This window comes from Tenrec ecaudatus, chromosome 1 (genome assembly GCF_050624435.1).
Source record: "Tenrec ecaudatus isolate mTenEca1 chromosome 1, mTenEca1.hap1, whole genome shotgun sequence".
NCBI classification, from domain to species: domain Eukaryota; kingdom Metazoa; phylum Chordata; class Mammalia; order Afrosoricida; family Tenrecidae; genus Tenrec; species Tenrec ecaudatus.
Genome location: NC_134530.1, coordinates 253,994,941 through 254,008,674, shown reverse-complemented (window position 1 = coordinate 254,008,674; position 13,734 = coordinate 253,994,941). Strand labels below are relative to the sequence as shown.

The 13,734-nt window shown below is 40.5% G+C and overlaps 1 protein-coding gene and 1 non-coding gene across 2 annotated transcripts in view; both read left to right on the top strand.

Moving 5' to 3' along the window:
- The window catches only part of SMYD3 (SET and MYND domain containing 3), a 769,033-nt gene that overhangs the window by 367,179 nt on the left and 388,120 nt on the right, over positions 1 to 13,734 (top strand). The window lies entirely within an intron of this gene.
- LOC142438365 (U8 small nucleolar RNA) lies at positions 12,195 to 12,329 on the top strand. Its single transcript, XR_012782750.1, has one exon. It is a non-coding gene; the product is annotated as a U8 small nucleolar RNA (small nucleolar RNA).

Here is a 13,734-nt window from a genome sequence, read left to right as displayed (position 1 = left end):
GAAAAACACTCACAAACGACCTTGAACTATTTACAAGCATTTCCATTTTTGTCCGTGGCTTGCTTGCTTTCTTTTTTTTTGTTCAGTGGCTTTCTTTTTGTTATTGTTATTTTGGTTTGGTTTTGATTTTTGTTGTTTTTTTACTTCCTTTGTTGTTTAATTTGACTTTGCCAGGCTTTTTCATTTATCAATATATCTGCATGCCTATCTAGATAAGCAGGATAAATAATTTGGAGATGAAAAGAATGGGGCCAATGGTTCTGGGGGGATAAGGGAGAAGGGGAGGTAGGAGAAAGGAAGGAGGAGGATGGAACCAACCCAGGGACAAGAGAACAACAAGTGAACTAAAATCAATGGAAAGGAGGGCATAGGATGTCTAGTGGGGCTTCATCAAGGGTACTGTAACAGTGAGAAATTACTAAACCCAAATGAAGGCCGAACATGACGGTGGGCCAAGAAGAAAGTAAAAGGTAATAAAGGAAAGAACCAGGAGGCAAAGGACATTTATAGAGGCCTAAATACAGGCATGTACGTAAGTAAATAGAGGAATAAAACTAAGTACTCATATCTATATATTAAGAATTAAGTTTGCAGATGGACATTGGGTCTAGATTCAAGTACTCCCTCAGCACAAGAACACTTTGTTCTAACAATCTGGCATTATGTGATGCTCACCTTCCTGACACAATCCCTGAAGATAAAATGGGTGCATAAGCAAATGTGGTGAAGAAAGCTGATGGTGCCCAGCTATGAAAAGATCTAGTATCTAGCATCTCAAAGGCTTGAAGAGTAACAAGTGGCCATCTAGCTGAGAAACAACAAAGCCCAAATGGAAGAAGCACACCAGCCCATGTGATCATGAGGTGCGATGGAATCAGGTATCAGGTATCTAAGACCCACAACAAAATCATACCTAAGGTAAATGGGGTGGGGGGGGGTATGGAGTGGAGATCTACTGTCCATCTGTAGACAATTGGACATCTCCTCACAGAGGGATCACAGGGAAGAGATGAGCCAGTCAGGATGCAGTATAGCACCAATGAAACACACAATTTTCCTCTAGTTCTTTGGTACTTTCTTTCCCCCACGATCATGACCTCAGTTCTGCTTTACAAATGAGATTAGACCAGAACATGCACTCTGCTACAGATAAGAGCCTGCAACATGGAATCCAGGATAGATAAACCCCTCAGGGCCAACAATGAGAGTAGAGATACCAGGAGGATTAGGGGAGGGTGGGGGGAGAAAGGGGGAATTGATCAAGAGTTCATGATGGAGGGTGGGGGGGAAGGGGGAAGAAATGGGGAGATGACATCAGGGGCTCAAGTGGGAAGAGAATGCTTTGAAAATGATGGCAGCATATGTGCAAATGTGCTTGACACACTTGATGAATGTATAGATCGTGATAACAGATGTAAAAGCCCCTAATAAAAGGTAAGAAAAAACAAAACAAAAAAAACCAACCTTGTCAGTTGATCCCCTCTCTGATGCACATTAGGCCTGATCTGGTTTTCAACTTTTTCTGCATTCTTCTTGTTTTTCTGTATGTTTATATTGGGGTTTATCTCAGATGTGTTATGTCATTGGGGGTCACCCTCTTGAATTTTTGTTAAGTGCTTTTTCTGTTTTTCATGATATGAAGCCCAGGATTAATGAATTTCTAGGGACAACAAGTAGAATAAGAGTCTCTATGGGGTACAGTTTGGGTGGGGGGCAGAGGCAGGGTGGAGAGGAAGCTGACGTTGAAGAGTTCATGAAGGAAAAGAATGTTTTGGAAGTGATTGTCGTAGCAATTTTGTACAATACTACTTGATGTGATTGGACTATGGAATAATATGATATCTGTATTAGCTCCCAATAAAATTGTTTTGAAAAAAATTAAATTAAAAAATATTCATCACTGAACTTGATTACTTTACCAAATCTAGTTGAAGTTTGTGTATGTAAATAATACATGTATATTTATGCATATATGTTAGGACTACAGATTTTGTTATGCCATTGAGCTTCACATTTAAAAGCTTCATGTTAAGAAAAAAGATGGTGGGTTTTCTAGAAAAACAAATCCAGTGGCACTCATCCATATATAAGAATGTGTTAATTAAGCTGTGTCTTCTGACTCACGAAACACATGCAATGACGCCGAATGCAGGAAGATCACTGGCCAGTGGGTAGGAAGTCTTGTGGGTCCAGTGGCATTGTAAGCATCTCTGTGCTGGCAAGGATCTCCATGTGACTCCTCCAGTTTCCAGAGCTGCATCAGGGTAGATTCATGTGGCTTCTCCTCAGTGATGTCTCGCAGGAAGTGAGCCTTGTTGGTAGAGTGTCTCCACGGAAGTGAATAGAGAGAGAAGTATCTCCCGCCTCCAAGGAGGCAGTACCACCCCTGTTGTTTTCTGAGGGACCGTTGACCCAAGTAGAAAGCCCCATCTTTTTCTAAGACCTTTACAGCATGATAAAATTGACTTTATATGGCAAAAAGCCACGTTAGTATTTAAAATAACTGATTCCTACTAATTCCTTCTACTTGTATGATTTTATATGATTTTTATTTATAATTCCATTTTGCTTTGTATTTAAAAACCTTGTCAGTGTGTGTTTCTTCTACACACACACACTCACACACATGGAGGCTTAAAAAAGTTTGTGGAAAATTTCTAGTATCTTTTAATTTCATCATCCATGGACCTTATGACAGTCTCCAGATTGTTTTTTGATTCAGAAGATTTAGGGTGATTGATATTGGAATTAAGTACTGCTTCTCTGTTTTAAGCACATTTCTATTCTTTGCCAATTACTTCTGTGTTTGTTAGGATGAATGGGAGTGTTTCATATGTCATGAGATGACTGAAGGGATGTGACTGGAAGCGATAGTTCCTTGGAAGAATCTGACACATCTTCCTCAGATGCCTTTTTTTAATTACGACCCTCCATCATTTTAGAGCATACTTAGCTGTGCAGATTGGGATATCTTCTAAGAGTGTAAGTTATGTACTTAATTAGGTCGTACAATATTAATTCATCAGAAACTTTTGAATTATCTTGTGCTAGCATGCACTTTGTCTGACATTAGATTGAGAAGGATGTTTAAGACAGAGTTATTTAAATTAGCTCACTGAGGAGGATAAGGGAGACAGGCATCTAAAATAAGGGTCTTATATTGAAAAGCTTTCAGGAAGAAGACTGAACTACTGTACCTCTCCAACATATCAGAGCATGAAACGCATTTTTGTTGATTTTTAAAAATCATTTTATTAGGGGCTCATATAACTCTTATCATAATCCATAATACATCAATTGTGTAAAGCACATTTGTACATTCATTGCCCTCACCATTCTCAAAACATCCGCTCTCCACCCAAGCCCCTGGCCTCATCTCCTCATTTCCCCCTCCATCCCCGCTCCACCCTCCCTCATGACCCCGCGATAATTTACAAATTATTATTTTTTCATATCTTTCCCTGTCCGACATCTCCCTTCACCCACTTTTCTGTTATCTGACCCCTTGGGAGGAGGTTATATGTAGATCTATTTGTTGAATTTTGAAGAGCACATTATGATTTTACATAAATGTACTTTTCTTTCAACTGTAAGTAATGATGTGGGTCTAAGATGAACACTTTCTAAGAGATGTAATTTTAGGTTAGCACAAATGCAAACAAACATTTTATTTTAAACTTGCTATTATTATTTAAGGGAAAATTAAAAATACACCATTGCAAAAAATGGCAACGAAGGTGAACATTTCTGACCTCCTCTGGGTTCTATATTACCATGAGTTAGAGGGTCAGACAATCCTACCTATTCTGACACCAATCGTTCCTCCCACAACACTCTACATCTATGGGGGGTACCCCCCCAAAAAACCTGAAACCCCTCTGCTAAAGCTTTATATTTAAATTTCTTTACAAAACAATCTTATCCCCTTCAAAGTACTCTCCATTACACTTAATACATTTGTCAAATCTGTGATTCCATTTTTGGAAACATTTTTCAAACTCAACTGTTTGGATGACTGACAGCACCTCCTTCATTTTTTGGTCACCTTTTCTATGTCATCAAATCACTGTTATTTCATGTCCCTCTTCATTTGCAGAAATAAAAAGAAGTCACATGGAGCAAGGTTAGTTAAGTCAGGTGTATGGGGCAAGAGAGGCATGCTGTTTTTGGCCAAAGACTGGGTCACTGTGATGGCTGCATGAGCAGGTATATTGTGGGACTGGCAAAACCAGTCCCCCGTCTGCCACAAATCAGGCCTTTTTTGGGTCATACACTGTTACACGATATTTTAAAAACCTCTGAATAGAAACCTTGATTAACAGTCTGACCCTATGCACTGTCCCCCTCACATAAAAACAAACAAACAAAAGCCCAAATGAACATTGTCTTGATCTTTGACTTCACTTGACAAGCTTCTGGGGGGTGAGGTGACAATGGTGTCTTCCATTGGCTTGATTGCTTGCTTTGGGGGTTGTAAGAAAAGCACCATGCCTTGTCACTAGTAATGACCTTGGGAAAAAAGTCTGGGTCACTTTGGAGTTGTTCTTTCAAACCAGGCATGTTTCTAGTCAGCGCTCTTTTTCCTGATCAGTCAGAAACCGAGGCACACATTTCGCAGTGACCCTTCTCAGTCCCTAATCTTCCGTTAAAACTCACTGTACCAAGCTGCAAGATGGTCCAGCTAACTTCCCATCTCGTCAATGGTCTTCCCTTGGTCTTTGAGCACGGTGTAGATTTTGTTGACATTCACGTCCGTTTGGGAAGTTGATGGACGTCCAGAACGAGGTTTGCCATCAATTGGCATTTTAGATTTTTTTAAACAAGAATACCACTTGTACACTTGAGTTTTTCCCATACCGCTGTCCTTGTAAGCTGTGTTCAACATCACAACAGTTTCTGCGGCATTTTTCTGAGCAGGAAACAAATTTCAGAGCTGCACACCCTTCTCGTAAATCGGCCATCAGAAAAATGAAGTTCAAGCGAAACTGCTTTTATGAAAACAATTCACCATGACCAGAGTGAATTCACCTTTCCAGGCAACCCAGTGGGTACACTAAGTCAGAGTGAGTTGCTTGCCTATCAGGAAAAATGTATCCTATGAAAGCTCCACCCCAGGAAAGCTTTTTTTTTGGAGGGGGAGGAAATGGGGGTTACACCCTGCTTTGCTGCCCAAAAGTACTCATTGCAATAGGCCACATGGAACTCATAGGTAGCACTGACGGTTAAGAGGGTTTGTTAGGAAAATTAATAGGTTATTACAAGTCAGAATCAGCAAGCAGTAAGTGTACAGTCTGTTTTTTCATAACATTTTGGATTACCTATTATATGTAAGGTATTCCTTCTGATGGTGTCCTTTTAAGGTCTTAGACTTTATTGGATTATTTTATTTTATTTTAGAATGGTTCTTTTTTACTTCGGTGTTCTTTCAATGCAATCTCCATTTCTGCACATCTTAATGTCAATCTTCAAAATTTCTAGGTCCTTTTTATATAGTTTCTAATTTATCGTGATTGTTTTCCTGTTGGTAATTCTGAATTCTTCTAATGTAGTGTGTGTCTGTGTGTTTTTCTATTTCAGTTTCATGTGGAGCTTTCTGGTTCTTTCTCTCAACTCACTGAAAGCACCTGCTCCTCACGAGGGAGCTCGCCAGTGCCTTTTCTTACTTAGGAAGTTTGTTCCATTGGATGTATTGTTTGCGCCACTCTTTCGTGTTTCTTTCTGTGAACTGAAATTGTCTGGCATCTCTGAGAAATTGTGGCATTGTTGTATTTTTATTTAATGTATGATCACTTGGTGTCAGAATGGGTATTTCCCTTGCTCAGTAAGTTTAACTGTTGGAGGAAGGATGTGGCTGGGTCATTGTGGGCACAGTTATTGTCGCTTGTTGGATGGAACAAGAAAAGGGTGGGGGGAGAAGACTCAAAGGGGAAAAAAATCCAAACAAGCAACTCTAAACAAGGAAATAACTTGAAGAAACACATAAATATAAAGTAGAGGAAATCAGGCAAACAACAGCAGTTAAAAAAGTATTGAGTAACTAAAAAATACTAAGATCTTTAAGAAGGGAATATAAAAACAAGGGTTGGGAGAAAGAAGAGACATTAAAGAAAAATGTGAATATAAAACTCTGAAGGGGAAAATGGAAGAATATAAAAGAAAAAAAATGATAACTGAAAAAAAGATTAACAGAAAAAAAAGAAAGAAGAAGGTGAAGGAAAAGAAACAGAAGACTAGGAAGAAAATAGGAAAACAGAGAAATAAAGGCTTGGAAACAAGGGAAGCAAGGAGTGGAGTTGGGGCCAAGTCCAGAGGAGCATGCTATGGAATGAAGCCTTGGGTACCTGGGATGTGTTGGCACCTACCAAGGAGCTCTGGGAAGGGAGCAGTAAGTGAGCATGCGGAGCCAATCTTAAATAGATTTGGCTGACCTACCTGTTATTTGAGATCAGGAACCTCAAATAATTTTTGCAGGCTCAAAGGATGACTGAGGTTGGGGTGCTTGTTCCTGGAGAGGGACTCCCTCTTGCTCCGAGGGAAGCTGGAAGGAAAGTGGGTGTTTGCAAAAGGAGCTCTTTTATAGCCAGGCCGGCCACTGGTCCGGTGCTGTGCGTCCTGCGCTCTGATGTGCTCACACACTCCCTGGCACGGGCTTGGCGCAGCAGGAGCTGATCCACAGCTAAGTGGCTCTGACCTCTCAGCAGGATGAGAAGGTGTGAAACAGATCAATAAGTGGATGAGGGTGACCCCTCCTCTGGTCACCAGAAGATTGTGGGCATCATCAGAAGAAAGCTATCGTATATTTATTGTCATCCACTAGCATGTACCTGTACTGCTCTGGGCAAAGAAAACCAAACCAAACTCACTGCCCTTGAATCAATTCTGACTCACAGCAACCCCATTGGTCAGTGTGGAATGGCCCCTGTGAGTTTTCAAGACTGCAGCTGTTTCCGGGAGTAGAAAGCCCTGTCTTTCTTCCTTGGAGCCGGCTGATGGTTTAGGACTGGTAGCCTATCACACAGAAGAAGCACACCAGATTCTGTGATCCAAAGATGACAGTTACACAATTCGAATACGGCGAAGAGAAAAGTGTCAGGACTAGAATTATGAACATCCAATTTGTGGAAGACTGTGGAGGACAGTGGGAGCCCTAAACCCATCTGCAGAATATTTAGTCAGACTAAGACACCGGCAGATCTGCTCTAGCCAAGGGCACAACGTCCCAACAGCCTTATTATCAGGCAGAGGCCACTGTAATCTTGATTGTGCTGGCTGGAACTCGATACTTGTTCAGTGGACCTCCCTAAAGACATGATCTGAAATGGTTCTGGGTGTGAGTATCGCTTAGTTGTTGCATGGCAGAAATGTCTTCCCTGGCTTTTTGAATGTGGATGGGGTCTTGTCCATCCCACACAGTTTTTATTTTTGTCTTGATACTAATATCATCTTATTCTTACCACCTTACTGCGATTAGTTTTTCATAGTTTTCTGTTGGGTCTCCCAGCGGTGAAGCACAGGAGGAGTGGATGTATAATGATGATAACCGATACAAGGGTTGATAGGGAATGCAGGGGTGGGGGAAGAGGGGAAGGGGATTTCTGTAGTGGATAACAAGGGCAGGAGGGGGGAGGAAGCACTAGAACTGATCATGATCGCACAAGTCATATTGAAGGCGAGTTAACCACTAAGGGGGGTGCGAGGAGGGAGGATGGTCTAAGAGAGATGTGGGGGTAATTGTACATTTCTCCTTGATATGATTGAACGATTGAACTCCTTAGTTGTATGACATGTAAATTATGGGCCAATACAACTGTTGGTTGGGGGGTGGGGGGAGAACTGCTGGCCTAGTGGTTAGCAGCCCAACTCAAAACCAGTCTGCCACAAGATTCCTTGGTTCTGGGCTAGTGGACCTGAATTTGGCCATGGCAGCTGACAATTAACCTATTTCCTCTCTGACGTCTCCCATCCTACTTGTTCACACATTCGGTATTCAATCCGCCTCTCTGTTCTTTCATCTGAAACCCAAGGTTCCACGTTGACCATCCTTTTCTGTCCTGTCACATCCTCCTCGTAGGAGAGGTCTGTTTAGTGTGTCTGCCTATTCTGCCACATGGATGGGACTCTCTCTCTTCCCACCTGGAATGATTTTGTGATTGCATGATATATTTATTCTTTTATTCAAAAAAACTTACTGAGCTACTGTCATATATGTGGTGCTTTGCTAGTGCTTCTTGTAATATGAAGTTAAACAAGACAAGATACTTGATCTCACATAACAGAAGGGAGGAGAGCAACGTAGGGAACCACACATGATGCTAATAATGCTAGAATAAGTATTCTAGAGACAAATCCTGGTTGTGGTGGAATTGCCAAGGAAAGATCAAGTGATTTTGACTGTGCTCACAGGGAATGTCTTCGTGAGAAAAGGTGGAACTTGTGCTGAGTAAGGTTGTATAGAATTTTCGTGGCTGAAAAACGGAAGGGACTGAGCATAAACACAGAGCCGGAGCTCAGGAAAAACACAGCCTCTTCCCAGTTGGTAAGCACAGAGTGTTGTGATGTGGGACAAAGAAAGCACTTCCACTCCCATCAACTCAGACTCATTTCAGCCCTGTGTGTGTCGGAGTACCACGGTGCTCCACAGTGTTTCTAAGATTGCTTTATTGGAAATAATCGCTAGGCTTTTTTCCCTAAGGGGCCAATACCTGGGCCTCTAGGTGGACACGACCTCCTAACCTTTTACTTAGTGGCTGAGTGCATTCGCCATTTGCACCACCCAGGGACTCCTGTTCATAGTAGAGGCCCAGAAAGGCCAGGTGAGGTTTGATGATTGAGCTTATTGAGTGATCTAGTCTGGACTTTGGGTTTTATTCTACAGTAAATAAGGAACTTTATAAAGTTTCCAAGAAGAGGAATAACATGATTATGATGACTTAGAAATAGTATTCTGCGGTACTACCATGAAAGATAGATTAGAGTGTCTGGAGGGAAGGAATCCAGTTATCAAGCTATTGCAACAGTTCAGGCAGGAGAAATGGAAATGGAAAATCGGTCTCTGGTGGAAAGGTCAGAACCATCGGAAGTGTAGTGAGTGACACATAACTCTTGCTTCTAATCCAAACAGCATTTTCCTTGTCTGATTAGAAAGGAATTAAAATTCTCAATTTACAATGTACGTTAAAAATTGGCTTTTTAGAAATAAAATTGTACTTTTTCACTTAAAGTCTCTAGCCTCTTTTAAATTCATAAATGGGTTGTAATTTTTTTGAGTGACACAGTTTTTCATTTTAAAAGGGCAATCACTCTATACGAATCAGTGCATTTTGTATCCTTTGGTCTTTTAATGGACTGTAGGCTATCTGGGTAGTCGGTTATATTATTTTCTCTTTTGAGTGGCTTAGAGAGTATATAAAACTGATTGTGAAGAAAATTAAAATAACTCCCAAAGATCAAAAGCATGACCTTAGGGAGGATGCCCTACCTGGATTTAGAAAGCAAGTCAAGAATAAACTTGACTCTAATGACCAGACACCAGATGAGTTGTGGGATGCTATCAAGGACATCATACAGGAAGAAAACAGAGAGTAATTAAAAACACAGGAAAGAAAGAAAAGACCAAAATGATGTCAAAAGAGACTGTACAACTTGATTTTTTTTTAACTCAGAGTGGCTAGTATTAAGGTAGCAGATGGAATTGGACCTCTACTCAAGCACTCCCTCAGAGCAAGAACACTGTGTTCTATTAAACTGGCATTCCATAATGCTCGCCTTCCCGACATGATCACTGAAGATAAAGCAGGTGCCTAAGCAAATGTGGTGAAGAAAAGTGATGGTACCTCCCTATCAAAAGATATAGTGCCTGGGTTCTTAAAGACTTGAGGGTACACAAGCAGCCATCTAGCTGAGAAGCAATAAATTCCACACAGAAGAAGCACACCAGCCTGTGTGATCACAAGGTATAGGACCAGGTATCAGGCATCAAAGAACAAAAAATAATATCATTATGAATGAGCGGGAGTGTGTAGTGGAGACTGAAAGCCCATCTGTAGGCAACTGGACATCACCTTATAGAAGGGTCATGGGGAGGAAATGAGATAGTCAGGGTGCAGTATAGCAATGGTGAAACATACAACTTTCCTCTAGTTCTTAAATGCTTCCCCACTTACCCACCCACCCACCCACCCACTATCATGATCCCAATTCTACCTTACCAATCTGGCTAGACCAGAGGATGTACAGTGATACCGATAAGAACTGGAAACACAGGGAATCCAGAACAGATAAATCCCTCAGGACCAATTATGAGAGTAGTTACACCAGGAGGGGAAGGGGAAGGTGGGGTATAAAGGGGTAGCCAATCACAAGGATCTACATATAACCCCCTCCCAGGGGGATGGACAACAGAAAAGTGGTTGAAGAGAGATATTGGACAGTGTAAGACATGAAAAATAATAATAATTTATAAACTATCAAGGGTAGGTGAGGGAGGGAGGAGGGAAATGAGCAGCTGATACCAAAGGCTCAAGTAAAAAGAAAATATTTTGAGAACAATGATGGCAACCAATGTGCTTGACACAATAGATGTATGTATGGATTGTGATAAGAGTTGTACAAGGCCCCAATAAAATGATGTTTTTTAAAAAGACGAAAGCAATGAAATGGAGTTGAACAAGATTTTAAAAGGCAGTTTGAGAAGTCAAAATATAATGAAATGTGCTAAGATCTGAAGTTAGAAACTAAAAGGGTTGGACATACCTGGCATTTCTCAAGTTGAAATAACTGAAGAAAATGTTAAGCCTGAGTTGCAGTACTGAAGGATTCTGTGGGTAAAGTGTTTAATGGTGAAACAAGCATCAAGCAAAGAGGGAAGGAATATAGAGAGTCACTGTGCCAAAAACAATCAGTCAGTAGCCATTTCGGAAGGTAGTATCTGATGAAAAACTTACGGTACTGCACTGAAGGCCTGGGCAAAGAATTAGGCTCTTGTAAGTTTCAGAATAACAATGGAGATATTTCAACAAGCAAATGCAACACTGGACATGCTATCTTTTCTATGCCAGGGTGTTTGAAAGACAGCAGCCTTGACACACTGACTAAAATAGGCCCTTATTTGTGGCCATTCCAAAGAAAGCAGAAATTATTCAACAATATTATTATCATATATAAATTTCACTGAAAATAATTAAAAAGTTACTGCACTACTACATCTTACAGGGAACTGCTAGACATTCAAGCCAGATTTAGAAGACGTAGAATTAGAATATTATTAATGCTATCTCCTAGAGGTTGGCTAAGAGCAAAGAATACCAGAAAGATGTTTATTTGTGCTTTATTGATGCTACAAAGGCGGTGACTGTTTGGGCATAACACATTTTAGATAACAGTGTGAATAGTAGGGATTCCAGAACTCGTAAATGTGTTTATGCAGAACCTGCAAGCCCTTTACACAGAACAAGGGGCTAGTGCCTGCGTTAAATTGTGGGATATGTGAAAGGGTTCATCCTTTAGCCATGCTAATTCAATGTGTATGCAGAGCAAATAAACTGAGAAGCTAGATTATGTGAGACATGTGGCACAGGATTAAAGACTCAATAACCTGAGATAGTCAGATGACGCAACTTTGCTTGCCGAATCAAAGAGGAATCGAAACGCTGATGAAGCTCACAGTCCACAGCCTTCAATATGTATCAGACCTCAAAATCACGAAAACAGAAATCATCCCAAATGGACCACATGCCAACATCATAATGAATGGAGAAGAGGCTGAAGCTATGAAGAATTTTATTTTACTTGGTTCCACAATCAATGCCCATTGGGGCAGCAGGCCAGAAATCAAAGATGTTACTCTGGGCAAATGTTTTGCAAAAGAAATCTCTTTAAATGTTACAAAAGCAAAGCAGTCACTTTGAGGACTAGGCTACATCTGACCCAAGCCATGGTATCGTCATTTCTTTCACATGTATGTGAAAGCTAGATGAAGAATAAGGAAGGCTAAGGAAGAACTGATGCTTTTGAATGATAGTGTTGGTGAGGAATATTAAGTAAACCATGGCCTGTCAGGAGCATAACCAAATCTGTCATGGAAAAAGATCAGTTAGAATACTCCGTACAAGTGAGGGTGGCAAGACTTAGTCTCATGTGTCCCTGGAGAAGGACATCATGCTTAGTAAAAAGAAAGGTCATTGAAAAAGAAGACATCGTCGGTAAGGTTAATCCTTACCTGCTCCTCCTTTAGGAGAACAGAGATAAAATGATTATTGGAGCTCTCATGATCTGTAATTAGCGTCTCCTTGTGAGCAGGACTTGCAACATCCTGTTTGCTCCTATCTGATTAAAAAACAATAAAAAGAGGAACACTGTCAATGAGATGGATTGACATAGCAGCTGAAACATAGGCCTCAAACACAGCAAACATGTGAGGATGGTACAGGACCAGGTAGTGCTTCCTTCTGATCTACATAGCGACATAGAGATACTGTGAGTCAGCAGACTTGGTGGTACCTCTAACACCAACCAACCAAATGTCAGTCTTTTATTAAGACTACTAATGAGTCTGGAGATTGACTATGTGAGAGTACAGAATACAGAGAAGGTTAAATAATTTTGGTAATAACTTTGTCTATATATGAGCATTAAAGCCTTAATTACAAATCATTGGTTTCCAAAGTGAGGAATTCTGATGTGCTAGAAAAACCAAAGTGCCCCGGGGGAGTGCAAATTGTTAATACATTCTGATACTGATCCAAAGTGTGACAGTTCTAGTTCACCCAGAGGTCCTCAAAAAAATAAAGCCTGATGATTCTCTTCTATAAATATTAGGCATTGCAAAGTCTATGGTGTACAGTAGAGTACAACTGAATGTGATTAATATGGAGCTGTCATGAATCAAATTTGACTAGATAACAGCTGGTTAGAAAAACCGAAAAACACTCCAGTCAGTCTGCTAAGAACATTCTGTGGTCATCCCTCTGGAGAACCTGTTCTCTGGGGATAATCTTTCTTGTTTTGCACTTTCAACTCCTCCTAGGGTTTTTAGAATGACAAGGTGCCCACTTTCCTATTTGTCTTTATCTTTGCATATGAGTAGCCATAGTTCCACTTACACATTAGACTTACCAGGATTTTTAAGTTTTAAAAATACTTTGCGATAATTTGATGAAAGATATGCTGAAGGGTATTTTCAGCTCTGAGCTCATTATTATTTATATGTTAAGACTACAGTTAATAAGGTTTTTGCTTTGCTTGCTTAAGAGTGCTGTAAAATTGTTATCTCAAATTTTCACTGCCTTACAAGGGAGAGATGGCATTGTGTGCAGAACTTGCTCCCCCTTGATGGAGAAATGATTCATCTCATATGAACAGATGAGTCCGGTCCGTGCAGCCTCTTTCATGTAACCACTAGTGAGTGAGTCCCTTGACACATTTTATTTTCCTTATGTGCACAAACGTTTTTCTCGGGGTTGATTAAATGGCAAGATCATAGCTTCAGACTGTCTTTGTTCCCTTTGGTCTGGTTTAATAGTGAGTGTGCAGCCCAAGATGCTGAGAGCTGAAAGGCAATAGCCCCGAGTGTCAGAAGGAGAGAGCCTCAAAGATGCTTGGCCAAATGAGAAAATATAAAATGTCACTCCTGAAAGTTGAGATCAATTCTTCTCTATGCTTACTTTTCATTTTTACTGCATATGATGAATGGATTTGCTTTGTTCTTATGGAATGCTTTGGTGTAAATCTTTTTTT